The sequence below is a fragment of the Mirounga angustirostris genome, unplaced genomic scaffold (genome assembly GCF_029215605.1).
Source record: "Mirounga angustirostris isolate CCGP_5_RB_7025 unplaced genomic scaffold, mMirAng1.0.hap1 SCAF_4, whole genome shotgun sequence".
NCBI classification, from domain to species: domain Eukaryota; kingdom Metazoa; phylum Chordata; class Mammalia; order Carnivora; family Phocidae; genus Mirounga; species Mirounga angustirostris.
Genome location: NW_026991712.1, coordinates 49,665,100 through 49,690,283, shown reverse-complemented (window position 1 = coordinate 49,690,283; position 25,184 = coordinate 49,665,100). Strand labels below are relative to the sequence as shown.

The following is a 25,184-nucleotide window of genomic DNA, read 5'->3' as shown; positions in this document are numbered from 1 at the left end:
TGCAGTCTTATGCGTTGAGCACCCACAAACTTTAGGAAGGTTTTCAGTAACACCATTACTAATCTTCGTTAGTTTCATATTGCCTGTGGTAGAAAAGACTCCAGTAACCGTTGTTGAGATCAGCTTTCTTAAGCGGATCTTACATTGTGGTGGAGGGGCTTATAATGAATTTTTTTAATCTCTTCTTCAAACTAGGTGTTCTTTGCTATTATCAATAAAATACTGGTTTTAAGAAAAGAGGAGCAAAAATTAAATTAGTGAATTGTAAGGTTTATTAGCAAATCTTAAAGAAACAAAATGATCACCACAATCAGACTAATATATCCATCACCTCACATAAACATTACTCCCTATTCCAACCTCCCCTCCCCCGTCACAATGTTTATCTACCCTCTTAGCAAATTTCAAGTATATAACACAGTATTGTTAAAATAGCACCATGCTGTTCTTCAGATCCCCAGAATTTATTCATCTTGCATAGCTGAAACTTTGTGCCTTTTGACCAGCACTCCCCATTTCCCCTTCCATCCAGCCTCTGAAAAACCGCCATCCTACTCTTTACTTCTAGGAGTTTGACTACTTAAGACTCCAAATATAAGTGAGATCATTTCACAATGTTTACATATACCAAAATATCAAGTTGTACACCTTAAATATATGCTATTTTTATTTGTCAATTATACCTCAGTAAATCTGACAAAATAAAATGGGACCCACTGAAAATCATGAATAAGATCTGAGAATTATTTTTTATGTAAATTTTATTTACACACATTACTACCTTTTAATCAGTTAAGCAATTGCCTATTTAAAGCATTGAATACAGGTAATAGAGACTTGTGCATTATATTCCTGTAATGTGATTTAGGGAGCTCTCTGGCAAGGCAGAGCCAATCAAGAAGGACTTGTGGTGATTCTTTGCATTTTCAAGGAAAAGGCCTAACCTTGGACTTAATTGACAGATCATAAAACCTATTGGCATTTCTTGAGAAACAGCATATCCTCTTGATTTGAGAGTTTATAAATAAGATGATTTTCAAATAATTTCTTTTCTTCTACATCCAAGCTGATCTGAAACAGTAAAAATTTATCACCATGTATGTTTTACTTAAAACAACTCTCAAGAAAACTGAAATACGAGGATTTAAAAAACCCGATTTTCAAAATGTTGCAAATGGCTGCTTTTCAGTCTTTTAGAGCTGCAGTATTTACTTTGCAACCTTTTTTTCTGGCCCTTTACTTCACGACATCTGGTAAACTTTACTGATAATCAAGGCTGAATAACTTATAACATCTACAATCAGTACGTAATCAAATCTGATGAAAAAAACATTTACACATGTTTATTTAATTCCTAGATAGATAGATAGATAGATAGATAGATAAATTTTTGAAATGAACTGTTTGAAAGTCCTGCTATTTAACATCTTATCTTGTAGTTCTGGAACTAGAAAAGTTCTTTTGGGTGTTGGTGTCCTGGCATGAATGGGAATATTCAAAATTAATGTGGTATTAATGATGGCAATTAAATCCAGGTCTTTATGTTGTATTGTTTGTCCTTTCCTTGAATCTGATACTGATTAGGGGGTTACTATGGATATTTGTAAAAAATATCTGCATTCTGAGGAGTCACTTCTAAATAGTTGGCATCCAAAATGTTACTAAATGAAAATTAATTGCTTTTCATAAAAAAAGGACATTTTACAACACTGTGTAATCATATTAAAACAATGACTGGCCTCACTAATGGAAATTAAATGTGATCCTGGGTGTTCTGGCAGTGTGACCTGGGAAACAGGTTTGCATGTAAAAGTGCAATTTCTATCCCCTGAGCAGATTTTGATTCTCAAAATAATTAGTTCTGTCAAATAATTAATTTTGTTGACAAGACGAAGTTGAGAATATACAACCTCCCTCACATATATTATAATTATTTGGAATGACAAGACGGTATCAAACAATAATCTTCAATTCTGGGTGTCAAACTTGATCACATCATTTCTTTTAGTACTTCTGAGGTTCATGTTCATAACCTTGAATGGAACACATAACTCATTCTCTATAATGCCATTTATATATGGAATATTTATTGTAGTCACTGAATCTGCTTTGTGTTTGTGTGTAAGGAAAGGTTTTTACAAAACATGCAGTTTGCCAAGAGGTAACTTTTAAGCCTGTATTCAGATTTTAATATATTATTTTCTTTTTTTAAATATACTATTTTCTAAAGCTATTTAAAATGGTACAGTTATGTAAAATGTTGTGCTTTTGCTTTCCAAAGTTAGATAACATTTTAAAAATACGTACTTCTTGCCCTTCAAATGTCATTTCACATCCAATTTAACTTTCTCCTTAGATGATTTAGAACACTAGAAATAATGAGTCATGTCGATATGTACTCACAAATGAACAGAAATTATGTATTAGCTACAATTTTATATAGCTATAATTTTATATAAAACTGTGAAACTTTGTTGATATTCTCATTAAAGTCATCAAAATACTTCCTACTTAACATTATTTTGTAAGCCCATGGTCAAGAAAATAATCATAAACATAATATATTTCAGAATGATCATTTCCTGCAGACTACATGAAAACCAGTACATAGAAACTGAAAAACCACTGCAATAAATATGAGTGTACAAGAATGTTCAACTATATTGATCTCTTGATCTATGTTAATTTTTATTTTCTATTTTTTCTTCAAGATTTTATTTAAATTCCAGTTAGTTAACATGAGTGTAAATTAGTTTCAGGTGTAAAATTTAGTGACTCATCACTTACATACAACACCCATTGCTCATCACAAGTGCTCTCCTTAATACCCATCACCTATTTAACCCATCCCCCACCCACCTCCCTCCATCAATCCTCAGTTTGTTCTTTATAGTTAAGAATCTGTTTTCTGGTTTGCCTCTCTTCCCTCCCTCCCCATGTTCATCTATTTTGTTTCTTAAATTCCACAAATGAGTGAAATCATATGGTATCTGTTTTTGTGTGACTGCGTTATTTAGCTTAGCCTAATACTCTCTAGCTCCATCTACATCTTTGCAAATGGTCAAGGTTTCATTTTTTATGGCTGAGTATTCCATTGTGTGTGTGTGTGTGTGTGTGTGTGAGAGAGAGACCTCTTTATCCATTTGTCAGTCATTGGTCATTTGTGCTCTTTCCACAATTCGGCTATTGTTGACAATGCTGCTATAAACTTTGGGATGCACGTAACCCTTTGAATCAGTTTTTTTGTATCCTTTGGGTAAATACTAGTAGTGCAATTGCTGAATCATAGGGTAGTTCTATTTTTAACTTTTTGAAGAATCTCCATACTGTTTCCCAGAGTGGTTGCACCAGTTTGCATTCCCATCCACGATGTAAGAGGATTCCCCTTCCTCTGCATCCTCACCATATATATTGTTTCTTACATCATTTTTTTAGCCATTCTGACAGGTGTGAGGTGATATCTCATTGTAGTTTCCCTGATGATGAGTAATGTTGAGCATCTTTTCACGTGTCTGTTAGCCATCTGGATGTCTTCTTCAGAAAAATGTCTATTCATGTCTTCTGCCCATTTTTTAACTGGATTATTTGGTTTTGGGGTGTTGAGTTTTATAAGTTCTTTTTATATTTTGTATATTAATCCTTTATCAGATATGTCATTTGCAGATATCTTCTCCTATTCCAAAGGTTGCCTTTTAGGTTTTTTCTTTTCTTTTTTTTTTTTTTTTTTTGGTTGTTTCCTTCTCTGTGCAGAAGATCTATGTCAGTTTTTAAATCCACATCTCTTTTTCTGTGTTTCTCTGTCTCTGTCTCTGTCTCTCTCTCATAAAATAAATATCTCTGGGGATGGCTTCCAGGTGTCATTTTCTAAAAAAAAACTCCTTAGGTGATTCTTTTGTATAGCCAGGATTGATATGTATTAAAAAAATATTAGAATTTTACTCAAAAAAAATTTTTAAAGTCTTAAGCAAATGAAAATATATCAGCCATGTTTCTAAATGCTAGATTGGCAATTATAAAGGTGTGGAGTTTTTTTCCATATTAATTTGTAGTTTGTATAGCATTCCAATCCAAATACAATTTTAAAAATATTTTTAAAATACAGTTGACATACAATGTTACATTAGTTTCAGGTGTACAACATAGTGATTTGACAATTCTATACAATATACAGTGCTCACTACAATAAGTTTAGTTACCATCTGTCACCATACAAAATTACTACAATATTATAGGCAGTATTTTATAACTGGGAGTTTATACAACTTGATCCCCTTCACTTTTTCCACCCATCCCCCCACCAGTTTGTTCTCTGTATTTAGGAGTCTGTATCTGGTTTTTGGTTGTTTGCTTTTGTTTCATTTTGTTTTGTATTCCACATATAAGTAAAATCATTTGGTATTTGACTTTCTCAGTCTGACTTGTTTCACTTAGCATAATACACTCCAGGTCCATCTATGTTGTCACAAATGGCAAGATCTCATTCTTTTTTATGGCTGAGAAATATTCCATTGTATATATATGGTATACACCACATCTTTATCCATTCATCTATCAATGGACACTTAGATTGCTTCAGTATCTTGACTACTGTAACTAATGCTGCAATAAACAAAGGGGTGCATGTATCCTTTGGAATTAGTGTTTTCGTTTTCTCTGAATAAATAACCAGCAGTGGAATTATTGAATTGTATGGTATTTCTATTTTTAATTTTTTTAGGAAACTCTACTGTTTTCCACAGTGGTTGCCCAAATTACATTCCCACCAGAAGTTGACGAGGGTTTCCTTTTGTCCATATCCTTTTGTCCATATCCTCACCAATATTTGTTATTTCTTGTTTTTTTGATGCTGGTATGAGGGGATAGCTCATTGTGGGTTTGATTTGCGTTCCCGTGGTGATTAGTGATGAGCATATTTTAATGTGTCTTTTGGCCATCCCTATGTTTTCTTTGAAAAAATGTCTATTCAGGTCCTCTGCCCATTTTTTATTTACATTACTTGTCATTTGCCAAATTATTGAAAAATATTTTTTAAGGATTTTATTTATTTGAGAGAACAAGCAGGGGGGATGGCAGGCAAAGGGAGAGGGAGAAGCAGCCTCCCCGCAGAACAGGGAGCCTGACTTGGGGCTCGATCCTAGGATCCTGGGATCATGACCAGAGCCGAAGGCAGACACTTAAACAACTGAGCCACCCAGGAGCCCCGATAAATATTTTGAAATAATTTAGCAAATGACAAATAATTCTAAAGTTCTTACGTATGAGTAGGTGGTTACATTTACATATACTGTTTGAAAAGAAATGCCGGTAGGAGAGCAGCACCATTAGATGTTCTCATACTTATAGATTAATACATACACTAATTAACATAATTCTGATGTATATAAGAAGACATCATATCCTACAGGATGTATTACAGACCATTAGCGAAACAAATGATTGTTCGGTAAATGGTGTTGGAATAATTGGCTATTCTTAGGGGGAAAAAATCAGATGTAGTTACACTCAACATGATTAAAATTTATAAATCCCATACATCCCATGGCCAAGTCATTTTTATTCTAGGAACACATCATAAAGATAAAAATTAAAATACACAAAGATATAGACTTAATGGTTGTAAAAGGGAAAAAATAAGCAACACCTAAAGACCAATATTAAGTAAAGTCTTACGATAGAATATAAATGCATTTCAAAAATAAAAAAACAAACTGAGGGTTCTAGAGGGGAGGGAGGTGGGGGGATGGGTTAGCCTGGTGATGGGTATTTAAGAGGGCACGTTCTGCATGGAGCACTGGGTGTTATACGCAAGCAATGAATCATGGAGCACTACATCAAAAACTAATGATGTAATGTATGGTGATTAACATAACATAATAAAAAAATAAAAAATAAAAAATAAATACTAAAATTTTATTTGCAAAAAATTGATTAAAAATAAATCAGAAGGAAATATGACAGAATTAATTATATTTTTGAGGTTATTTTTACTTCTGTATGTTTTAATTTTCTCATTTTTTACATGTTTTTAAACAAACATGAATTTATCATGAGTAAAAAAACAAAAATAAATTATTTTGAATACTATTTATGGGAGTTAAGTTATTTACAAAAACTTTAAACTACACTGAATATCATAAAAATACCTAAAAAATGGCTTTGAGAATTTTGCTGTTTGGGAAGACAATATTAAAATGGTCTTTTTTTTAGACTATAGATTTAATTCAACTCCCATCAAAGACACCCTCTTCATGTGTGTGTTTGTGTGTGAAATTATCACTTTGTTTTTTGGGTTTTTTTTTAAGATTTTATTTATTTATTTGACAGAGAGAGACACAGCGAGAGAGGGAACACAAGCAGGGGGAGTGGGAGAGGGAGAAGCAGGCTTCCCACTGAACCAGGAGCCCAATGTGGGGCTCGATTCCAGGACCCCGGGATCATGACCAGAGCCGAAGGCAGACGCTTAACGACTGAGCCACCCAGGTGCCCTGTTTTGTTTTATGTAATTGGTTGGCACCTCCAGTGACATGCTGAATAGGAGTGGTCATAAAGAACATACTTGGATCTTTCCTAGTCATAAAGGGAAGAGCTTCAAATGCCCCTCTTTAAAAGTGATGTCTAGTGTTCATTTTTTTCCAGATTTATTGAGATATAACTGACATATAAAATCATGTAAGTTTCAGGAGTAAAGTGTGATGATTGGATACCTGTGTATAAAAGACCCACTCCTTAAAGTAACTGCCAAAGTAATTTAGAGTATATTTTGAAGAATGAATTTGAGAAGGAAGAATACTAAGGAATCTTTTGACCCATTTATTTTAACATTAGAATAATGACAAATGTTGCCACAGCCTTAGAGAAAATACTGTCGATTAGAATAAAAAATACTAGAGAAATATCAAATTGTACATGAGAATTTAATATGTTAAGAGGCCTCATTTGTTTTCAGTGGAAGAAATAATAGCATAGTTAATACATAACATTGACATATTGGGACGTCCATCTGTAAAAAATCAGTAACACCTCTAACCCTATGAAAATAATGAATACAAACCAAAAATATCCAGAAGATTATAAAAATTCAGAAGTAAAGATTAAGTAATGAAGTCTTAGAAAAATATAGGAATATATACCAATCAAGACATGAAACCTAAATAATTTAATGGAGAAGATCAATATATCTAATTTCATAAGAATAAAAATTCCTTGGGGCACCTGGGTGGCACCTCTGTTAAGCAACCAGCTCTTGATTTCGGCTCAGGTCATGATCTCAGGCTCCTGGGATGCAGCCCCACATTCCCACATCAGGCTCCACGCTTAGCGGGGAATCTACTTGAAGATTCTCTCTCCTGCTCCCTCTGTCCCTCCCCCTGCACTCTCTTTCTCATGTAAATAAATAAATCTTTATTAAAAAAAAGAATAAAAATTATTTGCTAATGAAAGCACCATAAAATCAAGATAAAAATAATTTTGGAAATACTTAAGTAAAATAAAGAATTACAACGTTTACTATGCAAAGAACACCTAAAAATTGATAAGAAAAATACAATTAACCCAGTTTTTAAAAAATGGACAAATGATACCAACAAGCAATTCAAAAAGGAGGAAAAGCAAATGGGTGATAAATACATGAAATGGTGTTAAAAATCATTAATGGAGAAATGTAAAGGGAAATAACAATAGGCTACCCATTTACCCATCGGTGTTGTTTTACTTTGTTATATACTAACAATAAATTGTATTCCTTTTATCAGTTAAAAATCTTTTCAGGAAAGGAAATAACTAAAATAAAAAGGAACATAGAAGAATATGCAAATTTTTAGATGATTTAATATTAAGTAAAAAAATCTAAAATTAAATGTGATTGGAAATATCTTTATCTTCCTTTTTTTATTCAGAGAGAGAAAGCAAGAGCAGGAGGGAGAGGGAGCAAGTGCGGGGTGGAGCAGAGGGAGAAGGAGAATCTTAAGCAGGCTCCACACTCAGCATGTAGCCAGACACGGGGCTCAATCTCACGACCCTGAGATCATGACCATGAGATCATGACCTGAGCTGATATCCAGAGTCGGACACTTAACCAACTGAGCCACCCAGGCACCCCAGAAATATTTTTAAAATGGTAACCTCAAAAAAGAATAAATAAAAAGCTATAAAGGGAAATACATTAAAATTTTAACAATTGTTATTAGGCAGTCGGGTTAAAGAGATAAGGTTCATAAACATGTTGACAATAGAACCTTGTGCATGGGGACATTCAATATATGGTGGCTATTTTAATTTTTTTTTGGTATTTTTTTATTATGTTATGTTAATCACCATACATTACATCATTAGTTTTTGATGTAGTGTTCCATGACTCATTGTTTGCATATAACACCCAGTGCTCCATGCAGAACATGCCCTCTTTAATACCCATCACCAGGCTAACCCATCCTCCCACCCCCCTCCCCTCCAGAACCCTCAGTTTGTTTCTCAGAGTCCATAGTCTCTCATGGTGGCTATTTTAATTTTCATTGTCATTTTTACTGAAGTGTAACTATAGGGTTTTTTATGTGTTTGTTTTTGTATTTTTTTGTATCTTCCTTATATTTATTAGCATATTGTAACACAGAACTCCATAATCACTATATAATGGTAGAAATGACAAAGTCAATACTGAACAAATTAACCATGACATTAGAATGATACCATTCTCTGGAACTTCTGGTTTATTTCTAGGCATCATTATTACTCTTCCTTAATGACCACCTCTGTTCCAACTAGATCACCATGCTGTCACTAATATTTTAAGTGTCTACTATGTACCCAAGTATAATAATAATTACCTTCATCGCCATTCCAATTTTATGAGAAAAGTGATATCAGTACCCCAATTTTATAGATAGGGTTAATGAAGGTGAAGGAGGTTAAATAACTTTCTCAAGGACATACAGGTGTTAGAAAATGGTGCTGCCCCTTGAACAAAGGCCTCCTGATTTCAGATTCTATGCGTTTAGCATTCTCTTATTGCTTCCATATCTATAATTTAATTCATAGAAAATTGGATTTTTCCAAGTTTTATTTTTGTCTTAATTATTACAAAGTTTGTAGTTCAAATTGTTGTTTTCTAAAACACTAATAATCAAAATATTTTGTGAAGTGTTAGATTATTAGATTTTCTCAGGTTTGAAAATATATTTAGTTAGCTAACTGAAACAATGATTATTCTTAGGAAAAGAAAGTATTTCATTTTTCTAAATCTCAGAATTAAAAATGATTTTGAAATTTAAGTAAAATAATGTATTAGGTCATGGTAGACTAATTTCCAGTTTCTTTGTATTTTATCCAAAAATAATGATTTAAATTAGTCAACAGACAAAAAAATCTACATTTATAAGATACCCTATACTGTGTGTGGCCTTTAAATATATTAGTTGAGTTAGAATACATGTAAAATTTTACCTGGTTGAAATATCATTTTTAGATTGAATCCTTTCAGCCTAAATCAATCTGTTCTTTAAATTTTTATGTTATCAGATATTTTGCTCTCTTTTGAAGGTAACAAAGGTAATATAAGTTTCTACATCTGAAACCTGTCACAAGGCAGAGCTCAAGTTAACAAAAAACTCTATATACTTATGTAATCAGAGAAGAGCTGTCATCTAGCTGATACTTATCTGGAAACCACTGTACTTTGAAAAATGTGTCTAAAACATACTATAGAACTGGAGTGTTTTTGGTTTTGTTTTTCATTGTGTGGGCAAATTAATGATGGTAGAGTTTGTATTGTCCTCCACTGCTTCTACTCTGCATTTTTCCTGCCTTATGTCCTTTACTTAAACAGAGGCAGTCTAGAATCACTAGGATACTATCCCCAAAGCCTATTTATCCATTAGATCTAGAAATAGAATTGAGTGCAAGTAAAATTCCGTTCTGATTTATTCTTATTTTCTACACGTGCACAGAACTGAATTAATAATTCTCAGTTCGTGAGACCACAGGCATCGTTGGTCCATTCATGACCTATTTTATTCTAAAAGTAATTATTTAATTATCAGATACCCGGATCCAGTTATGGATTCTTCACGTAAGCAGTTCTATAGTAAACCAATATGCAGAAATTGTGGTTGGGTGGGATCAACTAATAGGCTTCCAGTCTGAAATTCAGGCTGTGGCGTCCTGTTAGTATCTTGCAATTAGAAGGAAATAAAAAGATCTATCTAAGTACAAAGTATATTAGTTTACCATCAAGGATAGGCTGTCCAGGCTCATTTAGAACATGGGGTTTTTGTTTGCTGCTTTTGTTGCTCTGTGACAGAGGAGATAAGTTTGAGTGACTTAAGAGCTACCGGACGTTTATTTTACCCTCCAATGGCAGGGCACAGCATGTGTTTGGCACGAAGAAGGTCTTACCCTGGATTCGTAGAGGTGAGCTCTAGCCAATGACTTAGAGACTATTGAGGCAGTTAAAAGCAGTTTGTTTAGGGGAACCTGGGTGGCTCAGCCATTAAGCGTCTGCCTTCAGCTCAGGTCATGATCCCAGGGTCCTGGGATGGAGCCCCACATCGGGCTCCCTACTCTGCGGGAAGCCTACTACTCCCTCTCCCACTCCCCCTGCTTGTGTTCCCTCTCTCGCTGTCTCTCTATCTGTCAGATAAATAAATTAAAAAAAAAAAAAGCAGTTTGTTTGAATGTGGATTTCACACAGTATTTGTTAGGTGTTGATGACAGTATATTTTGCATTTAGCTGGAAAAGAATGTTAGGTTTTTGCTCTGGTAGGCCTTGTGTACAATGCTAATCCTCTCTGAAGGAAAATTAAGGACATATTTCGCCAGCTGATACCTGGCAGTAGATTAATGACTGGCATTCCTAAGACTGTGTGTCAAAGAATTTAAATAAACACTTGTTAAAACTTGATGCATTAGAGTCAATGTGCTCTTGTCGCTATCATTGTAAAGGGAAATGATTCAGAAAAAAAAAAAATAAGGGAAGGCATGTTAGATACATGCAAAGGTCTTATAGTACTTCAGAAACACTATTTTTTAAGATTTTTATCCTTCAGAATAGAATTTTAATACCAAGTTCACACACCTTGAGAAGAAAATAAGATCCTCTGATTCATGAGCAAAGTTAAACATTTTTCCATGTGCTTGGGACCCTCACTAAAATAACAATTGAGTTAATCCAGTGGTTTGTGCTAATGTGCATCACAAAGAGAAGGAATGTCGTAGAATATAAGAGCTGAAGTAGGTGTTAGCTGGCCTGAGACTCAACCCTTCAGCTGTATGATCATTATCACTGACATTTTAGCCCGAGCTGCTTTCCTTGTGAAGGGCACCAATAGTACACGTCCCATCTGTGTCACAATGTTATAAGGATCAACAGGATAATAATAGTTAAGCATTTTTGTGAGCTTTGAATTGCTATATAAATACAAAACATAATTTAACAAAATCTTGAAAGGAACTGTAGTGTGACAGATAGGCTAATCATCAACATTTATTAAACTAGTACTATATGCTAAGTACTGTACAAATAATCTGCATTTTTTAAAGCTGAATTTTTCAAAGTTTGCCTTGACATTGGATTTTATCTCATAAAAAGCATAACCCATTCTACTCTACTAGTAAGAAATCAAGAATCCAAAAAAATTAAGCATTTTGCCTTAGGTCAGGACTCTTAGACTATTGCTACTCCTATTATAACAGGCTGATGATGCATGATAAAAATCATCATAATAAAGGGGTTCAGGGGCGCCTGGGTGGCTCAGTCGGTTAAGCGCCTGCCTTCAGCTCAGGTCATGATCCCAGGACCCTGGGATGGAGTGCATTATCGGGCTCCCTGCTTAGTGGAAAGCCTGCTTCTCCCTCTCCCTCTGCTGCTCCCCCTGCTTATGCTCGCTCTCTCTTTCTGTCAAATAAATAAATAAACTATTTTTTTAAAAAGTCAATAAAGGGGTTCAGGCAAATCTTTTCAACTTAGGTAGATATATTTTATGGAATTTAAGGATTACTTATAACCAGATTTTTTTAAGTAGGATAAATATCCATGAACATGTAAATGAACATGAGAACAACTGTATTTCTTAAATAACTAAATTTGGGATTACAGAAATATTTTTCTACTTATACATTTGTTTGCCTTACTTGGTGAAAAAACATACATGCCATGTTGATTACATGTATACCATATCATAAAAAGGTGTTTGGTTGGAGAAAGACAAAATTTTTAAAGACAATACAATGCATTGTATGCTACAGTTTAAAGAGGTACGGGGTTACCTGCCTGGATGGACACATCTTTCGATTTATGGATGTATGGACCACTGGGGTTATGTTAGTGCTTCAGTGCGACGCTTCAAAGGAGAGGGTCTTCTCAAAATGAGAAGGGAGAACCTTAGATTTGAGTTGCTCTGATTCTTTGTCTAATCCTCCAGTATTGAAATTTTGAAATGTGTTGTGAATGGTATAAGAAATAATAGCATGATGGAATGGAATGAGGCAGACATTGGTCTGAAACCAGATTCCACTATTTCATAGTTGTGTCCCCTTGGAGAAGTTGGCTTCTGCGTGTATAATTTTGTCAGACTGTAGAATGTGGATAATACTACCTTGTTTGCTATTTTTTTTTTTTTAATTCAGTGGTGACTTATGAACTATCTAGGAAAGCATCTGACAAATGTTGGAACCCACCAGGGGGCAGCTGTAAATAACCCAGTAGATAACTGGCAGGATCTAGTCTACCTAAAATCTTAGGAGGTCTCTTGTTTGTTTGTTATGTTTTGTTTTTTTACTGGGCTGTTCTTTCTTTTCCCCTCTTAATTTTCAGGCATCTAAGAGGTTTTCACACTTCTGGTTGTTTCATTTCTCTGTCAGTTCTCTGCTTAGAGGTTGTAACTTCTGACCAATTCACCCAACTTAGATTATGCTTCTTCCCTATCTTAGCACACTGTCTACATGTGCAAAGCAAAACATAAGTAAGCTCTGACATTGTTGAAATATCGCTATTTTAAGTGTTTAAAATGAGCATAATGACTAAAGGTAATAAGGATTAGTTTTCCATTGTCTTTTAGTGAAGTAACTTACCAGCCAGAAGACAGTATTTAACAATGGGGGGTGTCTGGGGGAGATGTGGCTGCTCTTGTCCCAGAGGATTATACTCTACAGTGCACAAACTCATGACCGTGGGACATTTCCTGAACATACTTCTTTGAGATTATCAGGAGATGTAATATCTTGTTACATTTAAATCAGGTTTCGATGCTTTATTTTTTTTAATTATGCATATATTCTATAACTTTCTGGTTGATAATCACCGGGATATAAACTCTTTTCTCTCATAAAATATAAAATATGGAAGAAACTTAATATTCATAAAAAGTTATCTAGTGTAAACTCCTTCTTTGAAGATAAGAAATACCGGTGTGTGACACTTGCCTGGATTTTCTTTTTTTTTCTTTTAATAAGGAAATACAATACTTCTAAAAATAATAGCATACTTAGGAACTTGCTATCACTGAAGAGTCATAAGAACTATTAATGAGGTAAGGTCTTTTGAATGTTACATTTTGTTGGATATCCAGTGTTTTTAAAATTTAAGAGTGTACATCTGCTTTATCTCAAGGATTGGCATTATGTGTCCTCAGCCCAAATTCTTAGCAGATTTTGTTTGATGTGTGGATCGTGGCCTACAGACGTGGGTCACCCCAGAAAGAACCAGGGTTTTGCAGTTGCTAGTTTCATTATAAACGAGGAATTACACTGGAGAGCCCTTAGAGTTCTAGCAGATGGTCCTCTAAAAATGGCTGTTATATGTAAAGTGTTTTATGGGAACTTAGAGATAATCAGGTAACACTACAAATAATGCCTGTTGAATATGCAGTAGGTAAGAAAGTATCAACACTCTTTTAAAAATCATTTTGGCTTCTGGACTCTCAAGCCTGTAAAACCTACTTATGTAGTTATAATACCTATGTTTTTCTATATAAATCTTTGCAAAGCCGAGGTCATTACTGTTTGTTTTTATGACCCTGAGCGATATTCAGTTTTATTTTACTGAATAAACTACACAGCTATCAGCCAAACAATAGCTACATAGTGATAGCTATTATTTCTAACTATACTTCAGTAAAATACAAGCTTTTTCTTTACACAATGGAGACAACCACTCCCCATCCAATTTTTTAAATAGCTCTTCTTTCCTGTTTGAATCTGTCATGTTTCATGGATGCTAAAATGTTTTTGTAGAGAGGAATGTCTTTATACACCATTTTAAAATAATGAGATCCATTCCAAATATGGAATTGCATGTCCCTTAATTCAGTAGTGAGCATATATTCCTTTCAAAACTTCACAAAAATTGTGAGGATGCTTAACAATACATACCATTAACAATAGCGGTCAAAAATATTCCTTACATAACTTTGATTCTCAAAATTGTACTTCTTCTTTCCAGAAATATGATAATCCCTTTCAGTGTGTATTTCAGCCTATTTGGTTTACATATATATTTAATGTTCATAGGCTCTTCTGTTTGATTTAGATGGTGGGTCATGCCAGAAAGTTTATGAATATATATTTGCAAATACATGTATTTATCCTATACATGCAAAGGTTGTGATTGTACACTATATATGTATAGAGGTAGAATATATATGTACCAGGATAGAATAAATTTTTAGTTGACACAAGAGGGAAAAAACACATTCCTTGCCCATGAGATATGACAGAGCCTTTTATAGATGTTAACCTATCAGATTTTCTCCTCCAACAGAATCTCTGGTTACTTCTCTCAGGAATTTTGACTCTGAATAAAATTCATCATGCAATCATTGAAAGCAATGGATTTACCAATTAATACTGTCTTATAAAATTATCTCAAAATTATAAAAAAAAAATCAAGTTGTTATTTGCCTGGTTGGGAAGTTGGAGTAGTAGTGTTGATGTAGATGTATATATATTTAAAGCAAACTAATAATCTCAATAAGAAGCAAAAAGAATAGTAGACATTTATCCACCCATTCATTCATTTTTAATTTTCATTTACAAATTTAAAAGTGAACTGAACAGGGGCGCCTGGGTGACTCAGTCGTTAGGCGTCTGCCTTCGGCTCAAGTCATGGTCCCAGGGTCCTGGGATCAAGCCCCGCATCGGGCTCCCTGCTCAGCGGGAAGCCTGCTTCTCCCTCTCCCACTCCCCCTGCTTGTGTTCCCTCTCTCGCTATGTCTCTCTCTCTGTCAAATAAATGAAATCTTTAAAAAAAAAAAGTGAACTGAACAAGAGTTAAGCACCTGATGTATTCAGCACCCTGAGCTAAATGATATAAAAGTGTTAAAATGTATATTATATATATATATACATACACATACATATACATGTAATGTGTAATATACATCATCTCTGCATTTAACTTAGTAAGAAAATAAGAGCTGCATGAAAGGATAGATACAGGACATATGTAGTTCACTTTGTTTCTTCGTATTTCTCACTAAAATTATCTATAAAATCAAATGAACGAGTTTATCCCCCCTTGCAAAGTTTTGTATAACTCATTGACCAGAGATTTAAATATCTTAAATGAAACAGCCCAAAGAAGCTATTTTGTTGCTTATATTTTGGATCTACATGATCTCTTAGCAGTATAGTTTGAAATATTTTAAATGATAATACATTCTGAGAAAAATTTATATGTGAAATTTGTTTTGAAACCCTTCAGTGATCATTCTATTGAACAAAAATTCATGTGAAGCCAAGGTTAAGGGTCTCTTTAATGTGAAGAAAGGATTAACTGCAAGACAAAGACTGTGTAAAGAGGAGACCCAACACCATTCTCTCCTTTCAGGTATAAGCTTCCCTGGGTCAGTCCCCAGGAGGATATCTGACTGTAGATCATCTCCTTATCCAGGGTGGAGTTCTCTCCAGTTGCAGATCCAATTTTCGTATTGTTCTGAGAGACATAGAGCTGTTCTGGCTACATCCCATCATGTTGGTTTCGTATAGACATTTGTAAATTATAAACCATCGCTATCAGTGTGTGTGTGCAATTTACCGTATGAATATTAATTTCTATCTGTCTCATCAGCTTGAAAGCTTATAAGAGCCCAGTATATCATATTTCTGCATAAATGCAGCAGTCTGTGTAGAATTGGCCAATTTCTGGAGTCTTACCTTCCCAAAATATTACCCCCACAGATGATCTCATTATTTGTAGCAAAAATTATAAAAATTATTGTAGCAGTATCTCAAAAATTTCTGACAAATGTTGAAAAAGAGCCTTTCCAACACTGAATGTTGTTATCCGAGTACATGAAATGTACACCTCAGATGAAGTTTAGATCCATATAATCATCCTGGTTCCTCTGCAAGCTGTTGTGAGTTTCACTTGCAAAATCAAGGACTCAGAGAAGATAGATGAAACATTCAAGTCATTTCCGAAAGTCCATGTATAGACCAAGATGCCAGAACTTCTGATATCAGGTCCTTATTATGTATATGCCATTATACTCAAGGACTAGATCATAATACCAAAAGCAAGATACCTGTAGAATCTCAGTTGCTCCATGAGTATAAGATAAATATCAACCAAGGCTGTGATGTGTCAGTTGTTAATTAAAACCTCTTCAGTATGTTGATTCACAAGTCCTCTTTTGAGAAAACGTGCTAACTTCAAAATCACAGTGATCTCAGATACAATATTATTAGAAGCTGTGTTATATCTCCAGAGGTCCCTGCAGAAGCAATTTGGGAAAGACCTAGTGGAAAGCACTAGAAATCAGAGTCCAAATCAAGCTCCAGAGAAGTTATCAGATAGAAAACTGAGCATCCCAGAGGTTACATATCTGCTTAATTACTCATCTAGAAAAAGGCAGAGCTGGTTATACTTTTCATGGGAAGAAACCCAATCACAAAGTAAACGTTGAAAAATTCCTTTTTTTTTTTTTAACTTCAGTGTAGTTAACATAGTATTATAATAGTTTCAGGTGTACATTATATTGATTCAACAATTGATTCAACAATGGAACTCTATCCATTATTCAGTGTTCATCGTGAAAAATGTACTCTTAATCAGCTTTAAAGAATATTGTAGATAATTCGTACAATACACTACAGTACTAATTTGATAAATGTTAATGATATTTGTATGTATAACAACAGCATTCTTAAAAATGAAGGTAGTTTTCCCTCCCCAAATCTGATAATTTATACTAGTTATGCTAATATTAATACTTAGTTAAAAAAACTAGTATAAAGTCTATGTGGAGACTACAAATGTCTAGTGAATTAAGACACTTACGTGGCACAGTTACCTCATACTTACAGTTACTCTCTTCTTACTATTATTTGTGGCATAAGGTCTTAACAAATCTTAACTCTTACTAAGCTTACAAATAGGTGATAATAATAACCCTTAGCTTCTCTGCAGAAAAGGGCATCCGTAATTTTTAATTTCTACCTTTCCTGGGATTTTTTAATGTTTTGTGGAGATTCTGCCTTGCGTAGCTAAGGGTAGGGAAGAATTGGAACGTTTGTGTGTATTGTCATAGACTATTGCAGCAATGGAGACTGCATTCATTCCTCCAAAGAGAAATCGTGCTCTGAATCGGTTATTGGCAATACCTAGATTGCTTGGTGCTCTCATTTATAAAGCTGCCTCTGCATTCAGAGCAGCTGAGTTTAGGGAATTGGTAAACAGGAACTTTATCTGATCCAGACATACAGTAGGCATTTTCACTATATCATTTTTATTGCTACTTAATACAACCCTAAATATTCAATTTTGTGGAGGGCAGTTCACCATTGCACCTACTGTAGGGCATTTATTTATATTTCAGGAGAGCACAGAGATGTCAGGGGGTTGGTTGTGGGATTTAAAACCTTTTACTCTAGGGCCAGTCTTCCAAAGCCACATCAATAATGATTGAAAGTTGTTCATCTCTGCGGGCAGTTTAGTAGCCTACATGAAATCACTTAGTGGTCCGAATTTAACTCCTGAGGGAACTGTCATGATTGACAGTTTGAACAAAGAGGACAAGAGTGGAAAAGACCTGTTAACTAGGAGTGAGTGAATTTCTCCTGTGGGCATGACAGTGTTTATTTCCTGCAATTTAGCTTTAAGTGACCTGAGAGGTTTTTTTTTTTAAGATTTCACTTATTTATTTGAGAGAGAGAGAGCACATGAAAGGGGGGAGGGTCAGAGCGTGAAGCTGACTCCCTGCCGAGCAGGGAGCCTGATGCGGGACTCAATCCAGGGACTCCAGGATCATGACCTGAGCCGAAGGCAGTCGCTTAACGGACTGAGCCACCCAAGCGCCCAGCCTGAGAGTTTAAAAATAGAGAAAGATATTTGATTCAGTGGAGGAATATGGGGAACAGAGCACAGTTTTATCCCAGTGAATACCCAAGAACAATCCTCTTTCTATTTCTCCATTGCCGGCCTCATATGATACATCAATTAGAAGTGAATATTATGATGCTTTTGCTTTGAATGTCCATATTTACATTATTAAATTGTATTAATCTGAACTATATCATACCATTTATTATCATGTGACTTGCAGAAGAAGGTGACTACAAAGTTGTATGTATTCTAGTCTATTTTATATTATTTCAGGGCAACTCTAGTTGGAGTCAGTAAATTGGTGGATCTGATAAATTCTGAGGAAAAATTTACCAGAATCATCTCTGGGCATTCTTAAGATACTGTGTTCCCTAGCATTCTTAATACAAATCACAGACTAAGTCTTAGCAGTTTGTGGCTCTTCCTTTCTGCATAACGTGAATAGTTACAGTGGTGATGAGGCCTCTCAATATAGAACCCAAATTGGTGTCTTCCTCATGTAAGTTGAAACACTTTTCTGGAAATACTCCAGATCCCAGAGGAAATGAAGGAAAAAGGTAGAACCCTCTCCTAACTACTCTGAGTGAATATTTAATAAGCTCTTAAACCAATGGCAGGTATATAAGTGCTATGTGCTTGTTAAATATAAAGTAAGTTTTGCATAACTACTTCTGAAATAGTCTTAATGATTTATAGACCATCTTTGAAAATTCAAAATCTCTTAAATAGAACCCTTTTTAGCAATGTTTACAAAAGGCATTAAAAAAAGAAAGGTTATGTGACAAAAAATGAAGTGACACTGATTACTTCTCCCATACTTTATTCTGACTGCACGGTCTCAGCTATCTTTTCAAACTGGTCTTGGTTTCTACATGGATGTTGTTGACCAGTCAGAAACCAAGGTAATGGTACCTCATGGTCCACAGCCCTCTACCAAATAATGGTTCAAATAGCAGTCAGTGCTATATATCCCTTATATCACAAAACATACTGTCCCTGACTGACTTCTTTTCCCTTGTCAAGTAGAAAGAGCCTAATCATTGTTGATTCGGCTTCTCTGTATAACTCAAAACAGTCTTCTGCCTAGGTCACGTTGACCAGTGGAGTTATCTTGGAAGTGTAATTACAATCGACATCTTAGACAACTTGTGTGACTGAAGGATCTGTTTTGCAGAGGAGAAAGATTTTAAGAACATCACATGCAACAAATTTCCGAGATTTATACCAATTTGTTCATATTCTAGAGAATATGAGTATACTTCAGGATAACTTCATGAAATGAATACTTTTGAGTTATATCACCATATGGTTTTATCTCTTTGAATCCTTTTGTTTTTTAATTTAAAGTTGATAATTTTCCTTATTTCTAAAAATCACATTGGACTCTTATACCTTGAATTTAGTGATCAGACAAATAGGCAATGCTTACATGATCCCTGAAATAATAGATATAACACCAGTCACAATCTCTCTAATGGCTCAAAGAAAGTTTGTTTCATTTCCTGAAAACTCCAAACACAAGTAGGTTTTTATCCTTGGGTGATGTGAACTTTTATGGACTAAATTATGTCCCCTCAAAATTCGTATGGTGAAGCCCTAACCCATAATGTGATGGTTTTTGAAGATGGGGCTTTGGGGGAGTAATTAGGTTTAGGTGAGGTCATGAAGGTACGGCTCCCATGATGGGGTCAGTATCCTTATAAGAAGAGGAAGAGAGGCCAGAGCTTCTCTCTCTACCATGTGAAGACATAGTGAGAAGGTGGCCTTCTCCAAGCCAGGAGGAAAGCTCTTACCAGAAACTGAATCAGTTGGCACTTTGAGTTTGGACTTTTAGCCTTTAGAAGTGTGAAAAATAAATGTCTGCTGTTTAAACTATCCAGGCTATGGTATTTTGTTATAGCAGCCTGAGTTGACTAATGCGTGAGGAAAGAAAGGAATTGTACTGATTATCTATCTGTTCCCTACTTTATTCTTGACATTTGACCTGGTCTAACCAGTGTTTTTTTTAGATTGGTCGTGATTTACACATGGACGTGTCTGACCTCTCATGAACCAAGGTGATGGTCTCTTTAGACCATAACCCTCTCCCAAATAATGGTTGGATCTGCCACACCTTGTTAAATACTTCACAAGGGATGGCTTAACACTTAATCATTACTCCTTGTTTATAAAATTTGAATCATTTACTAATTTATATTTTCCAAAATCATTTTAATTCAGTGTAACACAGAAGTTGATTAATATTTCAAATTCTGAAATGTTGACTCACTAATATCTATTGATTTCCAATTTATGGTTAGAATAACCAATACAAAGTGATTACCTTTTTGTAACTACAGTTGTTACATTATTTATACCTATATATATCTGTTTGTTTGTGCTCTCCTGTCGACTACTTAATCTTCAGATTAAAAATACTTATTTCTTAGTAGTTAATGGTTATACTCAAACATAATCACTGCTATTAAGATATTTTAGCTAACATTGTTTCCTTTACAAAATTAATTCCATTCCTATTTTTATAGTAATTTTATTTTTCTATTGCTTACAATAATTTCATTAAATTTTTATGTTCTGCTTGAACTGTGGAATGAAATACTATCATTTGCCTAATTTTTAAAACTTTCTGTATTCCATTAAGTGGCATTCTAAGCCATTTTTCTTCCTAAATATCTCATATTAATTTTCTATGAAGTTTATTATATCACCTTTATTACCAGTGAGTCCTTATTAAAAGCATTTTATATCTTTAAATCTCTTTACACACAAACTGTCGTTAAAAAAGAAAATGGAAACTGGGTTCCTTGGTTCTTATAGTGTGCTATTGCCATGATATTACAGTCAGTGTCTGAGGTACATAGTAAAAAAAAAAAAAAAAGTTTTATAAAGAATACGTTGACGTGACTATAATTAATATGTTTGCCAAATTTAATGAGCAGGAAATTTTGCTTTTGCTCTGAATGTTCCTCATTGTAGTAACTGAATTGCAATGTTGAGATAGAAGGACTGCTGAAAGGTCAAATATTTTAGTAGTGTTTTTATTTTTTTTTAATTTCTTTATAATCAACAGTTAATTTTTAATAAACATAGAACACATACTATGTAACATTAATATATAAAATATAATATGTAGACCTAATAAAGTGTGCATTTAACAAAGGAAATCAGAATAATTTTTATAATATTTTTAAGTAATAATGACTTTGGTGATGTGCCTGGGAAGCTCCAAACACTAATTCATTTTTTTCTGAGCACAACAGAATTATGCTGTTTCCGATATTAGTGCCTGTCTAGCTAAGCTCATAAACTTCATTTCAGAGATCAGAATATCCCTCTCTTACTTAGTTTATGGTTTCTTTGCCTATTCTTCCTATTCAACCTAGTGAATCCGAAAATATTTTGAACGTAGTACTTAGGGAAGAGCTGGAAGGCATCAAAATTACTTGGAGTGATTAAAACAGCCAATACAGGTGGTAGTGGAAAGGGGTTTAAACTTTCTAACTGAGGACTGATAACTAAATTAGAGTTGTTTTTTTTTTTTCTTTCCTATTTGACCAAGGGGTTTTCATATTTGCAATTTATCCTCACTAAATTTGTCATTGTTCATCTGAGATACTTTGGTGATCTGAAAAATTGGAAACAACCTAAATGCTCCTCAAGAGAATGAAGAAAATGATGGTATAGCTTATTAGTATGTGACTGTGTAAGTTACATCCAAAAGGTGATTTAACAGCATAATAAAATGAGTATTGAAATAATAAACAATGGCACTTGGCATATAGATTATGATGCTTTTTTCCTAATTTATAACTCTTTTTCTTCTAAGTACTGGAAAGCAATGACAAAGAAAATACACCAAAATTTAAACAGTAAATATCTTCAGGTTAGAATTACTTTTTTTCCCTTCATATGTGTCTATTTCCCTTTGTGTGTACATATTCTTTTTTTTTTAAAGATTTTATTTATTTATTTGAGAGAGAGAATGAGATAGAGAGAGAGAGCATGAGAGGGGGGAGGGTCAGAGGGAGAAGCAGACTCCCTGCCGAGCAGGGAGCCCGATGTGGGACTCGATCCTGGGACTCCAGGATCATGACCTGAGCCGAAGGCAGTCGCTTAACCAACTGAGCCACCCAGGAGCCCCGTGTGTACATATTCTTTAAAATATTTACTTTTAAAAAGCTACCTTTGGCTTATTGTAGGAAGTAGTTTGCGATTTAAGAATTGAATATTCATTATAATTATGATGTTTATCTTTATGAGTGACAGAGATATCACCACATATACTTGATTCTCCCATGGCAAATGGACATCTGAAGGTTTTTCACAAAATAGTCTTTATGAAGTATTATGAATTCTACTGAAGAATTGTCTGTCACTGCCCTGGTAGATATGTTATGTCTTCCTAAATTGTGGATGGTTTTCTGAAGAATAAATTCAGACTTTTGGGGGGACATTTTTTTGGTTTATTTCGTCCAATGGAAGATACTTAAATACATTTGTTTATTTCAGTTCAATTTTTCCCTTTTTATAATTATAAATCGAAGCAGTTTTATTTGTTACATTATTGTTTAAATGTAAAAAAGTATTCAAGTACATTTAGATGAGTTAAAACTATTTGGAAAACGACTGTCGTCTTGTGCATGCTAAGAAATTAACTAACTATATGCTCATTGAATTTTTGTAATACCCTTTAATGATGAATTCAGATATCTTCTGATTCAAGAAGTTTTCTCTGGTCTTTTCAACTGGAGATGATCTCTTTCTTTTCAGAAATTACAACATTTGCAAGGTTTTAGCGTGTATTCTAGGACTTCTTTGAGTACTAGCTCTAGACTTTAACAGATTATAACGTTTAGGGCATGATATTCTTTTCTTTTTCATTTTTTATCTTTTTCATCTTTTCTCAGGCTTTTGAATATAGCATGAACTAGTAATTTTGGCTGACTTTCTTGAATACTTGGGTATTTCTTGTTGCTATTGTTATTTGTTGTTGTTGATGTTGTTATTCATTCTTTGTTCAGTATGAGTGTCTGAATAAATCTAAGGTTGGAAATTCAGGACCATGAAATCAAGAGAAGAGTCGAATTTACAGCCGTGTTAATCTCGTCTACTCCAAAAATGTTTTCTCTATAGTAAATTTTAATGTTATCTTTCATTAAAAATTAATGTATCCCTCTTAGATTCAAGGCTAGAAATCTCCTTCGTAGACAGATCTTTAGCTATTCTAAACACATTCTTTATGATTTTATAGAGTATTCACCATCTCAGGGTGATATTTTCAGAATGAAAACTCTACTCTTAAGTTAGTCTTCATATGGCAACTGTTTAAATTTTTACTTGTTCTTTTCTGAAATATAGCTAATACCATCATATCTTTTGTAAGTTTCTGGGACCAAAAGCATACTCCGTAATACATAATACATAAATACATAATTGCTTCTGATTCATAGAGTAAATATCTGTACTTTTAAAATACCAGAGTCCTTTTAGCCTTTTTGGGTATAGAAACTCATTAAAATATTGCTTTAATTTTAACTAAATAAAATTAAAATTTCAGTACCTCACTCACACTGGCAACATTTAAGTACTCAAAAGTCACATGGGGTTATTGACTACAATTTTAGATAGTGCAGATAAGGAATGTTTCCATCTTTATAGAAAGTTCTGTGGGGCAGCTGTAGTTTATAGTTTATTTTTATTATACAGCCGCCTTCATAAACACTTAACACTAGCCCCATTCAAACTTCTAGCTTAAAAACAAAGAGACAAGTTCTAGGATTAGTTGCATTTTCACCAAAATATTCATTTTTCTCTTTTCATTTGCTTTGTAGCTATAACATCTCCTTCACTGTTCTTCTTACAATGTAAACATTTTTCCAATGCCTCAGAGCTCCTTGATTTTTCTTTTTATCAGTGGTTTTCAGCAATTTGATTATGATGTGTCTGGGTGTCTTTTTGTTTATTCTGATTAGTATCCAGTGAGATACTTGGATCTGTGGAATGATATAATTTTCATCAAATTTGGGAAATATTTGGCTGTTGTTCTTTTGAATATTTTTACCCCTGTTGGACTCCAGGCATGTGTATATTAAACAGCTCAGTACTATCATATAACTTACTGAGGCTCTGCTCAGTTTTTTTTCTTAGTGTTTCATCTCTATAATACATTTTGGATATTCACTATTTCTACAACTTTAAATTCACAAATCTGTTTTTCTGCAGTCTTATACCTGTAATATCCATTAAGTATATATTTTTTTATTTTAGATCTAGTTTTCATCTGTAGACATTCCCTTTGATTCTTTTTTTATATCATTAATTTTTCTCCTGATTATGGGTCATATTTTCTGATTCATGGTATCTCTAGGAATTTTTTATTGGATGCTAAAGATTTTGTATTTTGTGTTGTTGAGTGTCTGAGTTTTATTTTTTTGAAGAAGTATTGTGCTTTGCTCTGGTAGACCTTTGAATTGTGTTTGGTTTAGTTTGATCATCTTGAGACTTGTTTTTAAGTTTTGTTAGGGTCGTCCTAGAGTACCTTTTACTGTAGGGGTCATTTATCCCCATTTCTAGTAACAAACTATAGAAATGATCCCTGAAAGTATAGTCTTGGTGATGGGCACGTACTGAATGGAGCACTGGGTATTATATGCAAACAATGAATCATGGAACACTACATCAAAAATGAATGATGTAATGTATGGTGATTAACATAACATAATAAAATTTAAAAAATGTAAAAAAAAAAGACTACACATATCCCCATTACTAAGGCCTGACCCTTCTGACATCTGAACGTAATGCTCCAGAGGGCCAGTTTGGACACTCCACTGTTGCTGGTAGGAACTTGAAGGAGTCTAGACTTTTATGG

General features: G+C 34.1%; 1 protein-coding gene and 1 pseudogene across 1 annotated transcript in view; one reads left to right on the top strand and one right to left on the bottom strand.

Annotated features, from left to right (window-relative positions):
- Window positions 1-25,184, top strand: part of RALYL (RALY RNA binding protein like) — a 693,429-nt gene that overhangs the window by 297,262 nt on the left and 370,983 nt on the right. The window lies entirely within an intron of this gene.
- LOC123860553 (small nucleolar RNA U3) lies at window positions 24,847-24,924 on the bottom strand (annotated as a pseudogene).